Source organism: Tiliqua scincoides, chromosome 3, assembly GCF_035046505.1.
Source record: "Tiliqua scincoides isolate rTilSci1 chromosome 3, rTilSci1.hap2, whole genome shotgun sequence".
NCBI lineage: Eukaryota > Metazoa > Chordata > Lepidosauria > Squamata > Scincidae > Tiliqua > Tiliqua scincoides.
In genome coordinates this window covers 222,174,324-222,183,189 of record NC_089823.1, presented here as the reverse complement: position 1 = coordinate 222,183,189, position 8,866 = coordinate 222,174,324, and the positions used below count along the sequence as shown (strand labels likewise).

The window sequence follows — 8,866 nt, the reverse complement described above, 5'->3', positions numbered from 1 at the left end:
GATTGATGAAAAGTAGATTTTAAAAATATATACAAATAAAAGTCATCACAGAGATCCCCATACATTAAAGTTACACAGAAAATACGTTTACCCCAAATCCAACACCTTTAATCATTACAGGGAAATACCTTTTCATTATTCGATGAAACTGCTTTTTTTAAGCAGAGGCAGCTGTTCTTTGCAACAAAGCAAGTTCCCAGGTGTGAGGAAACTGAGCACCTGTTCTCATTTTCAGCCTCCAGGACGGCAGCCTTCCCGCTAGGCTCCCAGTGGGGATAGCTTCACCTAAAATGACGTCCTTGATTTGGAAGACTCTACGTACATGCGGGTTGCCTGCTTGACCTAGAAAACCTTACCTGTTGTTCCCAAGCCAGAACAATAATGTTCAAATATTAGAATCCCAGCACATGACTTTCCCCATTTCCATGTAGTTAAATTTCTGAGATGGTTGTCACAGGTTTAAGATCTCAGGGTTATTCAGAGATTCCAGGGAAAAGAAATTCCAGGTTATTCCAGCTGGGTACCCCTGGTAACTGTGAACGCCACCAGTCAACTATAACCTGTTCCAATATTTGCATGGTCCTTTACCAGTTCTCCAGTGGCCTGGGGACAGCTTTCCTGTTACAAGATCTCATGCTGCTATGACATGCCTATGGATACAGAGCCAATAGTGGATGTCCTTATCATCTGACCTTTGCTCTTCTCTCCAGTTAGGCAGTAGCGTTCCCAGAGAGGGGGCACAGAAAGTTTTGCAGGTGCCTCAACATGCCACATAAGTGGCTCCTCCCCCTTGCCTTCAGTGCCATTCTCCGCTTTGCTCTCACCACCTGGTTGGCAACCTTCAGTCTCGAAAGACTATGGTACAAGCCTACAGCACCCGGTATTCCCAGGCGGTCTCCCATCCAAGTACTAACCAGGCCTGACCCTGCTTAGCTTCCGAGATCAGACAAGATCAGGCAGGTGAGGGGGAGGGGCTGTTTCATGGCACATTGAGGCGCCTGCAAAACTTAGCATTTGCCCCCCTCTGGGAATGCTATTGAAGCCGGGTGATCATCAAGCAGGAAGGACCCATGTGATTAATGCAACCATGTGACTCTGGTATTCATATACATACCATGCTGATGTGAATCTTACTATAGTTCTCAAACTTACCAGGGTCACAACGCCATTCTTTCATGGCAATCTCTTCTTTCCAGCTCTCCCAGGCACCACCATCTTCCCAGCTTTCCCAGGACAACCAGAAGAAAGGCCACCAGGGACATCCTTCAGCACCTCTATGAGTTCACCGCAGTACCCTCAGGCCCTGTGGCTGTTGGTCATTTAATACTGTTTAAACTGACAAACGGACCTCAGGTCATTTCCAGCCCCATTATCTAAAATTGAAAATTGTTTATGAACCCAAGTTTATGAAAATGTTTTCATATCTTAGCAAGATGTTTCTTTTGTTCAAAGGGAAAAATATGCATAAATACAGCACAGAGATGTGATGATCAACATCCCCAACAGAATAGAATGGGTCAAGCATGAAAATAGGAGGTCAACAACAGTAACAAGCAGAAAATGAATTTTGCATTATTTTTAATCAGCAGCTTGTGTTTGGTATCCTTGACTTTACCCCACCGATTCTCCATGTTGTACAGGGCACAGCCCAATGAACACTTGAGACAACACACGTGGGAGAAAGGACCACTTTATTAGCATTTTAATACAGAAAAGGAGGCTGAGACCTGCAGTTGCAGGGGCAGCAAAACCCTGTGTGGTGCGGAGGTGGGACCACTGGGCGGCCCCAGAACCAACTCTGTCCCCCAGGCAGGATGTGCACCCGACTCCAAGCTGCGCCCTGTTCTTGGGCGATGCAGTGCATCCAGGTCTGTCCCATAAGGGGAAGGCAGCTGGACTGTGGGCTGTGCCACCTCAAGCCACTGAGCCTCTGAGGAGGACCCCGCAGTCCTGACCAGGGCCCCAGTCAATATCCTCGTGCCGCTGAGCCACTGAGGACTGCTATTGTGTTCTGCCCTGCCTGTGCTGTCTGAAGGTGCACTCCACAGTCCCAAGCACGCCTCAACCGCACCGCCTGCCAGCATAAAGTGACCAATTGTATAATAGGGGCGCAGCCCCTACCCGCGGCAGTCTGGGGCAGGCAAAAAAATTGCCTGTCACGGTCCAATCTTGATAGGCAGCAAAAAATTCCTGCCTGGCCCCAAACGGTGACCAGTACAACTCAGACTGCGTAATGGGTGGGTGGGTGGGTGTCAGCTTGGTGCCCACAAGCAAAGAAGGAAGGGGGGCTGTTGCTGTGTCCTTAAATTACCTCTGCTCCCCCCAGGCACAGCCCTCCGCCAAACCCCTCAGGGGAAGGGGCTCGTGTGTTCTGGCCTGGCCATACAAACTCCAATCTCCCTGCTATAATTGGGCGATCAGGAGATTCTCATTTAACAGGTCATTGTGGTCACAAAAGCAAAAGTACAATATGTTTTGTCTCTTTGATGCAAATCTGAGTGCCATTTGGAACAGAGCTAAGAAGCTTGCCAGACTCACATTTTCAGATATCACCCCTGTTAGGGACTCTGACCGAGTGCACCCCTTCCTGCTTTCCACTTCACTGAGTGACTGGGTCAGCAAGAGAATGGAGAGGAAACTGGTTGATATCTGCTGCCATCGTCCCCAGATAAGGATATGGGAGGGGGGAGATTGTCTAGCAAAAACTTCCCCTCCCAGGAGAGCACAGAACCCAATTGTTCTTGTTTAAAACCAAATCACAGTAGGGTCTGCAAGCAGCCAGAAGTGCCAATCTACTGAATATGGCCAAGCAGGCAAGGATTTAGCACATAACTGGTTAATTAGAAATCAAAAAGAAAAAGATGTTTGTTTTTTTTAATGGAGGAAGGGTGTAGAGAACCAAGGATGGGCCAAGCCAGTGTGGCTTGACTCAAGTTGAGCCATGAGTCTCCCCGCCATGACTCAACTCAAAAAACGAGTCCTAATGGGAGGCACTTTCCGAATCACCGAGTCGCCTTCTCGTAACTTGAAAGGACTTGAGTTATAAGTCACCCCCTTTAGAAAGCCCACCATGGAAAAAAAGGGGCTGCTACCAGTGTGTGTGTGTGTGAGTGAGTGAGTGAGTGAGTTTTCTTTAAACACTACCCTGCTGTCCCCGCCCATCTGTAAACAAGATGGGAGAGGGTGGGACGGACTGCAAGAAAGTGGGGACAGAAATAGCAGGAGAGAGAAGGGTCACACACAGCAGCTGCAAGGCTTACCAGGAGGACTCAATCCTTTGCAGCTCTTCTCAGAAGTAGTCCCCCTGTAGTGAGTCATTCAATGAGGCTTTCTCCCTCCAAGTAACAATGGAGACATGAGGAGGAAGGTGTGATCCTACAAACCACCTTTTCCCCTTCCCTGGGCTTCTCCAGTCAGTTGTAAAACAAGAACCCCCTTGGGCTCCTCCTTCTGCCCTATCTCAGCCAAAGAAAATGTCAGGGTGCCCATCCTTCATCCAATGATTATCAGTTCTTTCACAGATGGGCAAGAGAGCCTGCTCCCGCCTCCTGCCATCTATTTGTTGCAAAAGCAAACCATTAACCCTTCCCTGCCTCCTGGCTGGAATTTCCCTGCCAGGGAAATTTCCCACAATGTCTTTCATGCCGCAAAACAGTAAGCAAGCACATCAAGGCACAGACAGATTCGAGGTACCAGGAAAGCCAACAGTAAACAGAAGTCAGTGTGGAGTATGTCTGCAAAACTCTATATTAATAATCAGTAAAAAGTCTGAATTCCTGAATGTGGGAATTGAGATGGCCAGATGCAAATGATAGCAGGACCCCCTGAATGTTGCTAGTTGTATAAAAGTGGGGATTTTGGCATGTGGGGCTTGTCATGAAATGACTAAAAATGCTGTCTCCTACAAATTTCCTTTGCTTTTTATTTTTTTCACTCAGATTTCCTTCTTGCATGTCTGGCTAAGGGAGAACTAGACTTGTGAGGAAAAATCTTAGAGGTGGACTTGAAAGAGGGGAAGGGGGGCTATAACATGCTTTCCATGCAGAAGAACCCAGGTCCAGCTAAACGAGTCAGATAGGAGGCTGGGCATTCACCTGAAGTTCTGAATAACCATCGCCAGGCAAGAGAGACAGTTCTGCTGTACACGTCAACCTTGTACTTCAGGTTGGTTTGTTCAGGTCCATCAAAGGGGTTAACATTCTCATTGGGGCTTCCCAAGTTTTATTTTAGACTCTGTTAGCTGCAAAAATGAAACCATTCAAACAAGGTTAATAGGGATCCTGAAATTAACTTCGGCTCATCTAATAGCATGCTTTCCCTCATCATGATGCATTTCCGAATCAACGGTACACAGTACATGCTACATGTTTAATGAATATAATTAATTGTGTTAGACCGCTGTAGAGTTAAACACTGTATTCATTAGCCAGCCCTCTGCAGCTGTAGTTAATGAATCCATGCAAATGTTCTGATTTGCGGAGTATTCTCCAGACTCATTCATTAAAACCATATTTTTATCAATTTAATCCTATTATCATAAATTGAAAGGAAATAATGGTTTTTCGGACCAGGATATTTTCACTCAGAATACTTTTTCAGGTGTGATTTGATTTGTCTTTGGTAAAATTGAGGGTCGTCTGAGATTGTCATTCTCTTCACATGTAATGGATGCAGACACTCAGCTGAAGCCTAAAAATTGTCCCTAGATGTGCCTAATTTCCATTTGGAAGGTTAGGAGCATTATTCTCATACAACTCTCTTGTTCAGGAGAACATCCCAGTGTCTCGTGACCTAGATTTCTCAGCAGTACCCAAATTCAACTAAAAGCCCAGTCCTATCCAATTTTCCAGCACTGACACAGCCATGCCAATGGAGTGTGTGCTCAGTCCTGTGGGGACTGTCATGGAGGCCTCCTCAAAGGGATTGCATTGTCCTCAAAGGGACATTGGGACTGCATTGAGGTTGCATCAGCACTGGAAAGTTGGATAGGATTGGGCCCTAAGTCTGCAATCCTATGCAGCACTACGGCTGCCAGAAATTGTGTTCTGGCAGTGGTAGCTGTTTTGCGGCTGTTGCAAACAGCACTCTGGCAGTGCGTAAAACCATGTGCTTTCAGAGGCTGGAGCAGCCTCATGCATGGCAGGGGGACAGGAGTGTCTGCTGATGATGGCGAGACGGTTGGGGGGGCAGAATAAGGGGAGGGGAGGGTGCAATGGGGGAAGGGCTGGGGACATGTTGAGGGTGAGAGGGGTGGAACTCAGAGTGAGTGATTTGCTATCCCCTTCAGTGATTTGCTATCCCATCCAGGAGCAGCCAACATACTCCCTTTATCTCCTTGGACTTAAGCCAGCTAAAGAGCTGGCACAGATCCATAGAGACCCACTGGTGATTGGTAGGCTTATGGGGGGAGTAAGGGAAAATATTTTCCCTATCCCCTCCCAAGTGTCCCAATATACCCCCCCCCCACCATAGCATACAGCTCATTTTGGCATTGCTACATGCTATGATGGGGAAAGGATAGGACTGGGCTGTAAGTGCGTTACTGTAGAAAAAGAATGATCTCATGCTTTCCTTACCTGGTATATACCACTTTCCTTTCTGTTCATTCTCAACAAGGATTTTCCACCCCTTCTCAGGCAAAGCACATATGATTGGGCAGGAGCTGATTCAGATCAGGCATGGTCTAGAGAGAATGTGGCAGGGATGGGCCAGAGTATCTGACCCCCTCACTCAAATCAAACTCATGAGTCATAACAGGAGGCTGTCACGACTGGTTCTGAGACACTGTAGAGTCATTTTGACTCAGGGCCAAGTCATTGCGGGAAACAAGTTGCAGCGCAAGTCAGGTGCAGCCAAAAACAGTAAGCAAGAACATACACACACACACCAGTCGTGAACACACAAAAAAGCAAGTCAGAACTCGAGTCTATTTGAGTTATAACTCTTTTTTTTTTTTAGTCACAGGCACTGAGTTGTAAGTCAAGTTTGAGTCAGTGATGTCTGTGAATCGAGTTAACACAAGCCATGAAAAATGCATGCTTTTGTGACTTGAACCGAGTTTTATGAGTCAAGTTCCCACCCTTGGAATTTGGCCATGTTGAATTTGGTGAAATGGCCTGAAACAAAATACTTTTGTAAGTTTCTGGGGCTCTGCTTCATAATCTATGCTAGAAAATATAACAGAGAGGGTGTTTTCACAGTGTAAGGATGAAAGAACTGCCAACATTTAGCCACAGGGCTCCTTCCACATGGAGCAAGAACTGCACAGGTAAGCATAACATCAGGGACATCAAATGTAGGTAAACCTGGTTCTATTCTAAGAACTTCATTTCAGAGAATAAAGATGGAATGCATTATGCATCGTCAGGAAGAAACCACACAGAAGTTGTGTCACCAATTACCATTTATTTAATCACACACAACTAAGGAGAAACCCCTACTGCAACTAGCTTCCAACAATAATGAACTGAAAATGAAAAGTGTTGTATAAAATATAAACTATTGTATAAAGTAGCAACTGACTGTAGATGATACGTCATAAGAACATAAGAACAGCCCCACTGGATCAGGCCATAGGCCCATCTAGTCCAGCTTCCTGTATCTCACAGTGGCCCACCAAATGCCCCAGGGAGCACACCAGATAACAAGAGACCTGCATCCTGGTGCCCTCCCTTGCATCTAACCCATTTCTAAAATCAGGAGGTTGCACATACACATCATGGCTTGTAACCCATAATGAATTTATGAAGTGGTTGAAAAGCACTGGTCCCAGGACAGATCCTTGGGCCACACTGCTTTTCACCTCTCTCCATTGTGAAAATTGCCCATTGACACCCATTCTCTGTTTCCTGATCTTCAACCAGTTCTCAGTCCAGGAGAGGACCTGCCCTCTAATTCCCTGACTATGGAGCGTTTTCAGCAGCCTTTGGTGAGGGACCGTGTCAAACGCCTTCTGAAAGTCCAGATATATAATGTCCACAGGTTCTCCTGCATCCACATGCCTGTTGACCTTTTCAAAGAATTCTATAAGGTTTGTGAGGCAAGACTTACCCTTACAGAAGCCATGCTGATTCTCTCTCAGCAAGGCCTGTTCGTCTATGTGTTTTGAGATTCTATCTTTGATGAGGCATTCCACCATCTTACCCGGTATAGATGTTAGACTGACCAGCCTATATTTTCCCAGGTCCCCCCTTTTTCCCTTTTTAAAAATTGGTATGACATTTGCTATCCTCCAGTCCTCTGGCACCATGGCCATTTTGAGGGACAAGTTGCATATTTTAGTCAAGAGATCAGCAACTTCATTCTTCAATTCCTTAATAACTCTTGGGTGGATGTCATCTGGGCCTGGTGACTTATTGATCTTTAATTTATCAATGAGGTCTGAAACATCTTCTCTTTCAACCTCTACTTGACTTAATTCCTTGGTCAGGAGATGCTGTTCGGGCAGCGGTATCTGCCTGAGGTCTTCTGCCGTGAAGACAGATGCAAAGAACTCATCTAATTTCTCTGCCATCTCCAAGTCTCCTTTTATCTCCCCTTTCCCTCTCTCACTGTCCAGAGGGCCAACCGCTTCTCTGGCGGGTTTCCTGCTTCTAACATATTTGAAGAAGCTTTTATTATTCCCCTTAATGTTGCTGGCCATGCGTTCCTCATAGTCTCTCTTGGCCTCCCATATCACCTTCTTACATTTCTTTTACCGCAGTTCCCGTTTAGGCCTTAAAAGATGTAGCTTTTTACATGACAGGCTAATTTTAAGATGTCATTTGTTGTAATCCCATAGTGCGGCACTTCCCACACTTACTGCGGCCATGGCCCCCTGCGGTCACGGCACCCTGTCATGGTGGCATCATTGCCCAGCTTTCCTGGGCAATGACGCCTTGATTTGCATGATTGCATGTGATTCAAGATGGCGGTGCCTGGGAAAGCCAGTAAGGAGAAGCTGTGAGGAACATTCCGTGGCACCCCTGTGAGTTCACCGTGGTACCCAAGGGTGCCATGGTGCACAGCTTGCCGTATTGTATTACTTTGTACAATTTTTGTCTTTCTTATTGTGAGTCACTTTTATTTGAATGACAGTTCTTTAACAAAAAGACATCTAGTGTTGTATCCATTAGTGTGCTTAGACCTGCCTAGTCTGCTTGATTACACGCTCTCCTGTAAATGGCTTCACAACCCGATTAGTAATGGGGCTGCTGAACTTTGCCTGGGGTAAGTTGCATAGTTCCAAGTACAGCTTAATGCAGTTCTTCCCACTCCCAGTTTATGTTCAATTTTGGGGTCCCCAAATACCCTTGAAAGCTTAATGTGAGGATTTTTGGAGAAGAAATAGCACCTTCCTAACAGCAACTGTTACCCTGCACATGCCTGATCTCGTCTGATCTTGGAAGCTAAGCAGGGTCAGACCTGGTTAGTACTTGGATGGGAGACCGCCTGGGAATACCAGGTGCTGTAGGTTTATACCATAGTCTTTCGAGACTGAAGATTGCCAACCATTTTGTTGCAAAACTGCTTGGACAAATTTTAAAAGATGTAAAAGAGTGCAAAAAATAATCATTTTGAGTGTGTTAGCTATTCTTGATCCTAACTGCTGCCCCTTAAGTCACACATCAGCCTACTTTTTTCTTGGCTCTCTGCCTCTTCTACCCCAATTCCCTAGAACAGTGTTTCTCGAACTGTGGGTCGGGACCCACTAGGTGGTTGTGAGACAATTTCAGGTGGGTCCCCATTCATTTCAATATTATATTTTTAATGTATTTGACTTGATGCTACCATGGTATGTGATTGCATTTGGGAAACGTTACAGCTCTGTACTTTTAACAGGCTACTATGTATATGCTTTTTACAATGATAGTAAATGGGATTTACT

The 8,866-nt window shown here is 45.8% G+C and overlaps 1 pseudogene; it reads left to right on the top strand.

Annotated features, from left to right (window-relative positions):
- The first annotated feature begins 8,335 nt into the window (after positions 1-8,335).
- Positions 8,336-8,455, top strand: LOC136647131 (5S ribosomal RNA; annotated as a pseudogene).
- The last annotated feature ends 411 nt before the right edge of the window (positions 8,456-8,866 follow it).